A 14,124-nucleotide genomic window follows, 5' to 3' on the forward strand; every position below is an offset into this window, starting at 1 on the left:
GTAATTGGAAAAAAAAAACTATTCAAAACAAAATAAATAAAAAAGAACCCCCCCCCAAAAGACATGTAAGACACAAATGAAAAATGACTAAACAACTAAACACAACCTTTGAAGAATCTGATTTTGCAATTACTCAAAGGTCATTTAATGTCAGTGAAAGTAAGCTACCTTAATTGCCCTTGATGACTTTTAAGGTAGAAATGACACAAAAGACATTACCAAGGAAAGCAGCTTAATGTAGTAGAAAGGGTATTGGATTTAGAATCAAATGATCTTGGTTCAAATCCCAGTCCTCCCATTTGCTACCTGTTTGAATTCTGGAAAGTCACTTAACCCCAACTGTCTCAGAAAAAAAAAAAGACAAGATTTAATAACTGATTAGCTATGTACGGTGAAAGAAAAGTTGAGGATAACTTCAAGTTTATAAAAATGGATAATTAGAGGATGGTGGCTCTGAGGGTACAAAGACAAAATAGTCTTGGATTAAAGGTGTTTACATTCTTTTGGGAAAGATTATGGAGTGAGGGCCTATATCCAAGAGATCATGAATTCAAGGAAACATTTTGTCAGTGTTGGCACCCTTTTCACTAACATGGAATACAACACTGCTCTATTTTAGTAGACTATTCATGAGTAAAACCTAAAAAAACAAAAACAAAAACAAGTTGACCTGATGGCCAACCCTTTAAGTTTTGCTAGTGTGGTTTTGGGACAGTAGATATATAGCCTATCATCCAGATGGTGGTTAAAGCCTTTCTGGAATTGTAGAGCTTGACAGTTCTCAGGGTCTACTGATATAGGTATTGAAGACTCAACATTGTCTCTTTGCTGTCATGACAGATCAGATGAGCCCTTTGGTGAGAGATCATTATCATTATTATTATCTTAAAATTATAGTTATCATCATATTTTTTTTAGCATTACTTTCCAGAAGAAAAGATGAATAGAAGACCATAAGATAGCAAATTTCTAATAGAGCAATTCTTTCCTTCAAACCTATAACAATTTACTTGCCTCCTTACATTTACAAGTCATATGAGGCTCCTTCCCCTTATGGCAATCCAGAAGATGGTCCAATTTGCCACTTTACCTAATAGTAGCACACTGACTCCAGATCAGAAGGGTTATGTGTTCAAATCATGTTAGAATCACAATGAACTTCCTTGGAGAAGCAGTATAATGGAACAAATGGGTCAGAAAGAATTAGATTCAATTTTTGCTTTAGATACTTAGTAATTATATATTTGGGCAAGTCATTTAACTTTATCTGTGTTTTGGTTTCCTTATCTGTAAATGAGGGAGTTTGGAATCAATGATCTCTAAGGTCTATTCCAGCTCTAAATCTATAATCTTATGAAAATGACTGAGCTTACCTAATAATAACATAAGTGGCTGCTATTTAGTATGATTTCATTAGGGTATTTCCCTATCTCTAAAACTCTTCCCCTTATTTTACCCATATGTCTGATATTCCAAAATTAGTCTAATTTTTTTTGCTATTTAATTTTTTATTTTGAAATTAAATCCAATAAGATGTATATTTTCATATATATTATAGAAGAGAAAAAGAGGATGGCATACAACTGCAAATTTGAGTACAATTTGCTTTTTTTTTAAATGGATAATAAATTTAATATACAATTTTCAAAGCAGCCCTGTTTTCCTTTTTGGGTGTAGGGGAGCCCTACCCCTATCAACATCTCTTATCCACCCCCTTTTTTATTTTCAAAACACATGAAAAGACAGTCTTCAACACTCACCCTTGAAAAACCCCATGTTCCAAATTTTTCTCCCTTCCTCCCCCTCCCCCAGATAGCAAGCAATTCAATATAGATTGAGAACCTGTTCAATTCTTCCAAACACATTTCCACATTTATCATGCTACCCAAGAAAAATAAGACGAAAAAGGAAAAAGCTGAGAAACAAACAAAAAAAAAGCCAACAAACAACAAAAAAGGTAAAAATGCTACATTGTGATCCATATTTAATCCCCATTGTCCTCTTTCTGGATGCAGCGGGCTCTCTCTATCACAAGTCTATTGAAATTGGTCTGAATCACCTCATTATTGAAAAAAGCCAAATTCATCAGAGTTGAACATCACATAATCTTGTTGTTGTGTACAATGTTTTTTTGATTCTGCTCACTTCAGCTCAACTTAGTATAAGTTCATGTAAATTTTTCAGCCTTATCATTTTTTATAGAACAATAATGTTCCATAACATTCATGCATCATAACTTATTTAGTTATTCCCCAACTGATGGGCATCCACTCAGTTACCAATTCCTTGCCACTACAAAAGAGACTGCTACAAACATTTTTGCATATATGTCTTTTCCCCTTTTTTATAATTTCCTTGAGATATAGAGCCAGCAGAGACACTGTTGGATAAAAGGGCACATAAAATTTGATAGCCCTTTCACCCTGAAACTTTTTGAAAGAGAAAAAGTCCTTTTTAACAAATATGCAGTCAATAAGCATAATTACCCTATGTGCCAGGCACGTGCTAGAAGAATAGAAAGCAAATGCAAATTTCCACATTGGCCATGTCCAAAAATATAAGTCTGGTTGTGCTTCATGATTCCATCAATTCTGCCTAGAGGTATTGGTACTTAGAAGTTGTAGTTGGTCCTTTCATTGAGCACAGTTCTTAAGACCTTCAAAGTTGTTTTTCTTTTCCATATTATTACTATGTGATTTGTTTTGGTTTTGCTCATTCTGTATCAATTAATACATCTTTCTAGATTTATCTGAAATAGGCCCTTTCACTATTTCTTTATGGTTCAATAATAATTCCATTACACTCACATACCATAATTTGTTCAGCAATTTCCCAGTAGATTCTCAATTAGTTTCTAGTTCTTCGCCACTACAAAATGATTTATTATTAAATATTTTTGTATATATGAATTTTTTTCTTTTTTTTCCCTTTGCTCTCTTTAGGGCATATAGGGCCTAATAGTGGTATTCTTAGCATTAGTTACCACTTCTTTTAGCTTAGGAAACTGGTACTATTCAATGCTTATTTCTCAAAGAGAAATAAGGTACTATGTCTTGTCATTTCTCTGATCAAAAATTGTCAGCGACTCCCTGTTATTTATGTACAATTCAAAATCCTTAGTTGGTCACTCATCAGATTACAGAGTCATAATTATTTTAAAGTTAAAAGGATCTTAGTAGTCAACTAGTCAAACTCATACTTGAAAAAGAAAGTGACTTACGCTAAAAGACCTCCAATGAGCTGAAGGAATTCCTTCCTAGGATGCCTATTCTAGGTTAGGATAGCTATAATTGTTAGGAAGATTTTCTTGACAGGGAGCCCAAATGTGACCTCATGTTCACATCCTCAAGTTACTCACAGTCTATTTAACTTAGCATAGCTTCCTCTTCTTGTTCCTAATTTTATCCTCTGGGGTTAAACAGAATAATTTTAAACCCTCTTCCATGTGATAGCCTTTCAAGTATTTGAAGACAGTTGCCAAATCTTTCTGACTCTCTCTTCTTGAGGCCAAATATCCATATTTACTTCAATTAATCTTTCCATAGCATATACTGGAAGCTCTTCACTATTCAAATTGTTTGCTGGACCATTCCAACTTGTCAATGTCCTACTTGGAATGTGGTACTTAGAGTATTAGAATATTCTGGAGATCCAATATCTTATAGGTGAGTTGAATAATGCAGTGTGAAGAGTCTATTTCCTTCTTAATTCTACAAGTGGTGCCTTTCTCATTGTACCCTAACATCACCTTTTCCTTTGAGGACAGCACAAACATTGCCGATTTCAGTCTTCTAAAATCCACAAATATTTTTCAGATAGTTTTTTAATTACTATGCCTACCTTATCTCATTCTAGGAATTTCAAAATTTTGAATCCACGTAAGATTTTTGAAGTTTATTAAATTTTATCTTATTCCATTTGATCTAACATCTTAGTCTTCCAAGATTTTTTTGATCCTGAATTTTCTTTCTTTTTTTTTATTTAGAATTTTTTTCACAGTATATATGCATGAGTAATTTTAAAAATAATATTATCCCTTGTATTCATTTTTCCAAATTATCCCCCCCTCCCTCCACTCCCTCCCCCCTATGACAGGCAATCCCATACATTTTACATATGTTACAATATAACCCAGATACAATATATGTGTGTAAATACCATTTTCTTGTTGCACATTAATTATTAGCTTCTGAAGGTATAAGTAACCTGGGTAGATAGACAGTAGTGCTAACAATTTACATTCACTTCCCAGTGTTCCTTCTCTGGGTGTAGTTATTTCTGTCCATCATTGATCAACTGGAAGTGAGTTGGATCTTCTTTATGTTGAAGATATCCACTTCCATCAGAATACCTCTTCATACAGCATTGAAGTGTACAGTGATCTCCTAGTTCTGCTTATTTCACTCAGCATCAGTTGATGTAAGTCTCTCCAAGCCTCTCTGTATTCCTCCAGTTGGTCAGAACAATAATATTCCATAACATTCATATACCATAATTTATCCAACCATTCTCCAATTGATGGACATCCATTCATCTTCCAGTTTCTAGCCTCTACAAAAAGGGCTGCCACAAACATTTTGGCACATACAGGTCCCTTTCCCTTCTTTAGTATTTCCTTGGGATATAAGCCCAGTAGTAGCACTGCTGGGTCAAAGGGTATGCACAGTTTGATAATTTTTTGGGCATAATTCCAGATTGCTCTCTAGAATGGTTGGATTCTTTCACAACTCCACCAACAATGCATCAGTGTCCCAGTTTTCCCACAGCCCCTCCAACATTCATCGTTATTAGTTCCTGTCATCTTAGCCAATCTGACAGGTGTGTAGTGGTATCTCAGAGTTGTCTTAATTTGCATTTCTCTGATCAGTAGTGATTTGGAACACTCTTTCATATGAGTGGAAATAGTTTCAATTTCATCATCTGAGAATTGTCTGTTCATATCCTTTGACCATTTATCAATTGGAGAATGGTTTGATTTCTTATAAATTAGGGTCAGTTCTCTATATATTTTGGAAATGAGACCTTTGTCAGAACCTTTAACTTTAAAAATATTTTCCCAATTTGTTACTTCCCTTCTAATCTTGTTTGTATTAGTATTGTTTGTACAGAAACTTTTTAGTTTGATGTAATCAAAATCTTCTATTTTGTGATCAATAATGATCTCTAGTTCTCCTCTGGTCATAAATTCCTTCCTCCTCCACAGGTCTGAGAGGTAGACTATTTTCTGTTTCTCTAATCTATTTATGATCTCATTCTTTATGCCTAAATCATGGACCCATTTTGATCTTATCTTGGTATATGGTGTTAAGTGTGGATCCATAGCTAATTTCTGCCATACTAATTTCTAGTTTTCCCAACAGTTTTTTCCAAATAATGAATTTTTATCCCTAATGTTGGTATCTTTGGGTTTGTCAAAGATTAGATTGCTATAGATGTACCCTTTTTTGTCCTTTGTATCTAATCTGTTCCACTGATCTACCGGTCTATTTCTTAGCCAATACCAAATGGTTTTGGTGACTGCTGCAATATAATATAGCTTTAGATCAGGTACACTTAGACCACCTTCCTCTGACTTTTTTTTCATTACTTCCCTTGCAATTCTCGACCTTTTATTCTTCCATATGAATTTTGTTGTTATTTTTTCTAGGTCATTAAAATAGTTTCTTGGGAGTCTGATTGGTATAGCACTAAATAAATAGATTGGTTTGGGGAGTATTGTCATCTTTATTATATTCGCTTGGCCTATCCAAGAGCACTGAATGTCTTTCCAATTATTTAAATCTGACTTTATTTTTGTGGCAAGTGTTTTGTAATTTTCTCATATAATTCCTGACTTTTCTTTGGTAGATGGATTCCCAAATACTTTATACTCTCAACATTTGTTTGGAATGAAATTTCTCTTTGTATCTCTTGCTGTTGCATTTTGTTGGTGATATATAAAAATGCTGAGGATTTATGTGGATTTATTTTGTATCCTGCCACTTTGCTAAAATTCTGAATAATTTCTAATAGCTTTTTAGCAGAGTCTTTGGGGTTCTCTAAGTATACCATCATGTCATCTGCAAATAGTGATAGTTTGATTTCCTCATTTCCTACTCTAATTCCTTGGATCTCTTTCTCGGCTCTTATTGCCAAGGCTAGCGTTTCTAGTACTATATTGAATAGTAATGGTGATAGTGGGCAACCTTGTTTCACTCCTGATCTTACTGGGAAAGGTTGCAGTTTATTTCTATTGCATATTATGCTTACTGATGGTCTTAAATATATGCTCCTGATTATTCTAAGGAATAGTCCATTTATTCCTATACTCTCAAGAGTTTTTAGTAGGAATGGATGTTGGATTTTGTCAAATGCTTTTTCTGCATCTATTGAGATGATCATATGTTTTTATTAATTTGATTATTAATATGGTCAATTATACTAATAGTTTTCCTAATATTAAACCAGCCCTGCATTCCTGGTATAAATCCTACTTGATCATAGTGTATTATCCTGGGGATGATTTTCTGAAGTCTTTTTGCTAATATCTTATTTAAGATTTTAGCATCAATATTCATTAAGGACATTGGTCTATAATTTTCTTTCTCAGTTTTCGATCGACCTGGTTTAGGTATCAGTACCATGTCTGTGTCATAAAAGGAGTTTTGTAGGACTCCTTCATCCCCTATTTTTTCAAATAGTTTATATAACATTGGGGCTAATTGTTCTTTAAATGTTTGGTAGAATTCACATGTAAATCCATCTGGTCCTGGGGATTTTTTCTTGGGGAGTTGATTAATAGCTTGTTCTATTTCTTTTTCTGAAATGATCCTGAATTTTCTAACACAATGTCTGTGTCTTCCAGCATTGTATCATCAGTGAATTTCACAAGTATGTCACTTATGTTTTTCTCTAAGTGATTGATAAGAACGTTAAGCAGCAGAAAGCCAAGCATAGATCCATTGGATATTCTATTCCAGAAATCATTCCTAGATGTCACAAAATTTGAGAGCTGGAAAGATCCCTAGTAGTTATTAAGTCCAACTCAGGCACAACCCCTTCTTTCTGCCACTATTGTTGTTCTGTCATGTCTGACTCTTTGTCACCCCATGGTCTTCTATCTTTCACCATCTCCTAAAGTCTTTCCAAGTTCATGTTCACTGCTCTCAAGACACCATCTATTCATCACATCTATTCCATGCCTTTTCCTTTTGCCTTCAATCTTTCCCAACATCAGAGCCTTTCCAGTGAGCCCTGTATTCTCAATGTGTCCAAAGTATTTAAGCATCAGCTTCAGTACTTAGTCTTCCAGTGAATAGTTTGAACTAATTTCTTTAAGTATTGACTGATTTGATTTCCTTGCTGTCCAAAGCATTCTCAAAAGTATTCTCTAGTACCATAATTCAAAAGTGTTGATTTTATGATACTCAATGTTCCTTATAGTCCAGCTCTTACAGCCATACAAAACTACTGGAAAAAACACCAAACAAACAGCTTTGACTATACGGGCCTTTGTTGGCAAAGGTTGTATTTCTGCTTTTTAGTATGTTCAGATTTGCCATAATTTTCTTTCCAAAGAGCAAGTATCTTTTAATTTCATGACTATGTTTGCTATCTGCAGTGATCTTTAAGCCAAAGATTATAAAATCTGGCACTGCTTAGATTTTTTCTTGCTGGGGAATGATGGGACCAGTTGCCAAGATCTATTATTATTATTATTTTTTTTTGGATATCAAGTTTCAAGGAAGCTTTTACACTTCCCTTTTTCATTGTCATCAAAAAGCTTTTGAATTCTTCTTCACTTTCTGCTATCAGAATGATATCATCTGCATATCTGTTGATATGCTGATATTTTTCCTTGGCAACCTTAATTCCAGCTTTTGATTCATCCAGTCTGGTGTTTTGCATGATGCACTATGCAAATAAGTGGAATGTTCAGGGAAGACTAATATCTCTGGTTTAAGGGCTTGCCAAGTCCTTTTCAGCGCTGTTCATCTATCTTGGAGTCCACTAGTCATGCAATTCTCATTTGTGACTCCAAGAAGCTGTAGCATGCACAGCATCCATAGCCCAGTAATATTATCTTGGCAGGCAGCTTAAACCAGGTTGAAGGTAACCAACAGACCTCATATCCAACAGTGAGTTAGGAGGATGATTACTTTAAGCATGTGAAGATTTCCATCTGTGTAATGGATAGATAAAAACATTTTTTTCCAAAGGTGATTGAAACAGAAGGGGTGGAGTTCTTAGAATTTGGTCAATCATCAAAGATGTCATCATACACTGCATCCCAGATTGTTACTGGTTGTCTTGACTTTTAACTTGCCACTTGGTTTTGATGACTGAAAGAGAAAGTGAACCTGAAGACTTTGCACAATTCTGTCTTACTTAAATCTATTTCATGCACAAGTCAAGACAATTCTTTGTGATGATATTGGCCCTCTTTGAAAATGTAATATGAATAATGACAATTAAACAAGGTGACAATATGTAGCCTTCTCTTACTCTTTTTCTAATCTCAAACCAATAAGTTGTTCCATGTTCAATTCTAACTATTGCTTTTGGACCCACATACAAGTTCTTCGGGATACAAGTGAAATGTTGTGATCCATTCAGTCAATGAATGTTAGTCAATAGAGGAGAAGTAGATTTTTTTTCCTGCAACTCTTTTGCTTTCTCCATAATGCCCTCAAATGTTGGCAATTTGATCTCTAGTTCCTCTGCCTCTTCAAGAACCAGCCTACTCTTCTGGTAATTCTTGTTTCACATAATAATGAAGTCTAGTTTGCAGAATCCTAAGCTGAAATGAGTACCATTGTTCAGTAATTTGGTCATTTTTTGTCATGGTCCTTTTTCTTTAGATTTAATAGTTTTACTTTTCCCCCCCAATTATATGTAAATATATTTTTCAGAATTTATCTCTGTAAGATTTTGAGTTCTAAAAATTTTTCCCTCTTTTTCTTCCCTTTTCCCAAAACAGCAAGCTGATATAGATTATACATACACAATCATGTTAAATATATTTTCACATTAGTCATATTGTGCAAGAAGACTCAGAACAAAAGGAAAAAAAACACAAGAAAGTAAAAAAAAATCAACAAAAAAGATGAAAACAATATCCTTCAATATGAATTCAGACTCCATAATTATTTTCCTGGATGTGGTCAGCATTTTCCATCACATGTCCCTTGGAATTGTCTTGGATCACTGCATTTTTGAGAAGAGATAAGACTTATCACAGTTGATTGTTGCATAATGTTGCTTTCACTGGGTATAGCAATTTTAGTTCTGCTCCCTTCACTTAGCATCAGTTTATGCAAATCTTTCCAGTTTTCTCTGAAATCTGCCTGCTCATAATTTCTTATAGAACAACAGTATTTCATTGCATTCATATATCACAACTTGTTCAGTCATTTAGTTGATGGACATCCCCTCAATTTCTAATATTTTACAAAAAGAGCTGCTACAAACATTTTTGTACATGTGAATTCTTTCCCTTTTTATGATCTCTTTGATACAGACCCAATGTGGTTGTATTGGTGAATCAAAGTGGAGGCACAATTTGATTGTCCTTTGGGCATAGTTCCAAATTACTCTCCAGAATGGTTGAACCAGTTCACAACTCCACCAACAATGTATTACTATCCTATTTTTGTCATATCTTCTCCAACATTTATCATTTTTCTTTTCTGTCATATTACCCAATCTGAGAGGTGTGAGATGGTGCTTCAGAGTTGTTTTAAGTTTCATTTCTCCAATCACTAGAATGTTTTTTTTTAATATGACTACAGATAGTTTTAATTTCTTCATTTGAAAACTGCCTGTTTATGTTCTTTGACCATTTATCACTTGGGGAATGACCTGTATTCTTATAAATTTTATTCCATTCTTTATATAGTTTAGAAATGAAAATTTTATCAGAAAACTGGCTGTAAAAATTGTTTTTCAGCTTATTGAATTCCTTATGTCTTGTTTTTTTGTGAAAATTTAAAAAATTTAATGTAATCAAAATTATCCATTTTGTATTTCATAATGTTCTATATTTCTTGTTTGGACATAAATTTTCCTTTCTTCATAGATCTGACAGGTAAATTATTCTTTGCTCTCCTAGTTTGCTTATGGCATCACCCTTTATGTCTAAATCATGTACCCATTTTGACCTTATTTTGGTCTTAGATATGAAATGTTGGTCTATGCTTATTTTCCTCTATACTATTTTCCAGTTTCCCCAGAAACTTTTCCCCCCAAAATAGTGAGTTCTTATACCAGAAGCTGGACTCATTGCATTTATTGAACAGTTGACTACTGTAGTTATTTATTACTGTCTCTTGTGCAACTAATCTATCCCCCTGATCCACCACTCTTATTTCTTAATTCCAATTAGTTTTTGATGATTGCTGCATAATTTACAATATAGTTTTAGATCTGGTACAGTTGGCCATCTTCTTTTAGATTTATTTTCCATTAATTCTCTTGACCTTTTGTTCTTCCAGCTGAATTTTGTTATTATTTTTTTTTTTTAGGTTCATAAGGTAATTTTTGGTGATTTGATTAATATGGCATTAAATAAGTAAATTATTTGAGATAGAATTGTAATTTTTATTATATAAACTTTGACTACCCATAGACAACTCATATTTTTCCAATTGTTTATTTGTGTGAAAAGTGTTTTATAATTATGTTCATATAGTTCTTAGATTTGCCTTGGCAGGTAGACTCCCAAATATTTAATATTGTCTACAGTCATTTTAAATGGAATTTTTCTTTCTATTTCTTGCTGCTGGGTTTTGTTGGTCATATATAGAAATACTCATGATTTTTGTGGGTTTATTTCATGTCCTGCGATTTTGAGAAAGTTAATAATTGTTTCAAATACTTGGCATGGCCTTTCTTTGGGAGGTGGGAGGTGAGTTGATCTTTTCCAATCCAATGATCACTGTTGTATTTTCCAAATTTGCTGACATTAGTGAATGCAAAATAGCATCATATTTTAGGATTTTAAATAGCTCAGCTGCAATTCTGTCACCTAGCACTAGCCTTACTGTTAGCAATGCTTCCTAAGGCCCACTTGATTTCATTCTCCAGGATGTCTGGTCCTAGATCAATGATCACACAATTGAGGTTACTGGATGCTGATATCTATTTTGTATAGTGCATATTCTTGCCACTTCTTCATCCCTTGTACTTCTATTAAGCCCCCAACATTTTTCTCTTTTATCATGCTCACTTTTACTTGAAACATTCCCTTGATATCTCTAATTTCTTGAAGAGTTCTTTTGTCCTTATCTGTCGTTGCCATTCTCTGGAATTATGCATCCAGTTGGGCATATCCTTTCTTTCTCCTTTTTCTTTCACTTTCCTTTTTTCTTCAACTATTTATTAAGTCTTATCAGACAGTCATTTTGCTTCTTTGATCTTCTTTTTCTTTGGAATATTTTTTCATTGCTGTCTCCTGTACAATATTGTGAAACTTTGTCTATAGTTCTTCAGTTATTCTGTATACCAGACATAATCCCTTAAATCACTTCACTTCCACTTCATATGCATAAAGGATGTTATTTAGATCATACCTATATTGTAAACTAGTTTTCCCTACTTTAACTGAAATCTGAGTTTTGTTTAAGGACCTCATTACCTGCTCCAGGTGTTGTTTTAACTAACTGTATAGAGCTCCTTTACCTCTGGCTACAAAACATATAATTAATCTAATTTTAGTATTGACCATCTGATAATATCCATGTGTAGAGTAACATTTTGGGTTGTTGAAAAAAGAGTGTTGGCTATGTTCTGTGATTTATCTTAACAAAATTTTATTAGTTTTTGCCTTCCTCATTTTGTACGTTAAGGCCAAACTTGTCTGTTATCCTAATTATCTCTTTATTTCCTGCTTTAATGTTCCAATTCCCTACGATTAAATCATGTGTGTATGTGTGTGTGGAGGGGTGTGGGTGATTTCTAGGAGCTGTAAGTCTTCACAGAACTGATCAACTTTGGTTTCTTTAAATTAATGGTTGGAGCATAAACTTGTTTTTACTGTGATATTGAATAGTTTGCCTTGGATTTGAACAGATGCCATTGTCATTTTTGAGAAGATACCCCCATTTTGCTTTTCCCATTCTTTTATTAACTATGGGGGATACTCCATTTCTTCTAAGGTATTCTTGTTCACATTATTAAATGCAAAGATCACTTGAATTAACTTCCCACATTACTGTCATTTAAGTTAATTTACAGGCAAGATGTTGATTTTTAATCTTTCCATTTCAGGTTGGTTCATAGAAATTCTGTTTCAGGTTTCTATACAATATTAATTTTTGTAGTATCAGACTTTCCTTGCATCACCAGCCACATTGACAGCTGAGCTTCCTTTTGGTTTGGCCCAGTTGCTTTATTAGTTCTGAAACTATTTGAAGTTGTTCTCCACTCTTTCCCAGTAGTTTATTTAACATTTTCCATTCAGAGGGTCTCATCTTCCAGTTTCATATCTTTTATCATTTTAATATTGCCCATTGAGTTTTCTTGGCAAAGATACTGGAATCGTTTGTCTTTTCCTTCTCCAGAGGATCATGTTTTTTTGTCAGAACTCTCTACTATGACTTGTCCATTCTAGGTAACTCTGTACAACATGCTCATAGTTTGAACTAAGACCTTTCACCATAACATAGCAGTGATCCGGAAGAATTCTGTTACAATAACCCAGCAAATGTTAAGTTAGCCACTATTGAAGATTTTCAAGGAAAAGGAAGCAATTAACTCTTGAAATAATCTACTTAATTTTTGGATATATGAAATTGTTAGGAGGGACAGCTAGATAGCACAGCAGATAGAATGCTATGGAGTCAGGAGAGTTGAAATCTGACCTTAGATATCTATTAGCTATGTGATCTTGGGCAAGTCACTTAACCCTGTTTTCCTCAGTTCCTTATCTGTGAAATGAAGCTGGAGAAGGAAATGACAAATCCTGATTTTTTTCAAGGAAATCTCAAAGGGTATCATGGAGGGTAGACTCGACTCAATAACAACAACAATTGTCAGAAAATTTTTCTTCACATGGAAACCAAATTTGCTTTTTAGCAACTACTATCCATTGTTCCTGGTTTTCCTTTCCTGGCCAAATAAAAAGTTTAATTTGAAAGATGGCCATCCAAATATTGGAAGATAGCTATAATGTTCCTCCTGAGTTTTCTATTCTCCAGACTAAATACCCTCAACTTTCTTCATCTGATGAGTCATCTCATATAGGCTTAAAATTCTTCAATATCCTGGTTGCTCTTTTCTGGAGAACTCTATAGCTTAACATTGTCCTTCTTATACTATGGATTCCAACACTGAATACAATGCTCCTTATGAGGTCTGGCAGAGTAAAGTGGGACACTAAACTCCCTATTCCTGAAAGCAATTACTATTTTATTATAGCTTATGATTGTATTAACTTTTTTGGTTGTCACACCACACTGCTGACTCATATGAAGCTTGCTGTTCACTAAAACCCACAATTCTTTTTAGAAAAGCTACAGTTTAGACATGTTTCCCCTCAATTTTACTTGTAAAGTTGATTTTTTTGGTACTTAAGTGTAAGACTTTACAAGTGTTCCTAATGAATTTCACCATCTTTGATTGAGCACAATTCAGTTCTAGACCAGTGCTTTCCTAATAATAAAAAGAAGCTAGAAGCTTGCAAAACACAAGGAGGGGCAAAATGAGTAAATTTTGGAATAGATAAGCCCTTCAATTAGCTATTACCAGGATAGCTATCATCTTCCCATTTTCTTAATGATCCCTAAGGTTCAGACCAAATTCATACTTACTATGGAAATCCTGGAGATCTGGAGAATATCACCAATAATAAATACAATGGTATCAGATATTCTTCATGGTTAAAAATTTTGGTAAAAAAAATCAAACATCTTCCGCTGTTGAAATTTTCATTCAATATGGATACTCAGAGGATCAAAGTTATCTTTTTATTTGATATAACACAGAATCTTTAAAGTTTTTTTTTTTAACATGTGTGGATGATGCTTTGTTTGAAAAGTAATAATGATATCAGTTTACTTTAATATAGTACTTAATGGAGTTGGGAATAAAAACTATACCATAGAAATTACTAAACTTTCTGATAACAATTCAATTTGATTCAATAAA

Source organism: Sminthopsis crassicaudata, chromosome 2 (assembly GCF_048593235.1).
Source record: "Sminthopsis crassicaudata isolate SCR6 chromosome 2, ASM4859323v1, whole genome shotgun sequence".
Taxonomy (NCBI): Eukaryota; Metazoa; Chordata; class Mammalia; order Dasyuromorphia; family Dasyuridae; genus Sminthopsis; species Sminthopsis crassicaudata.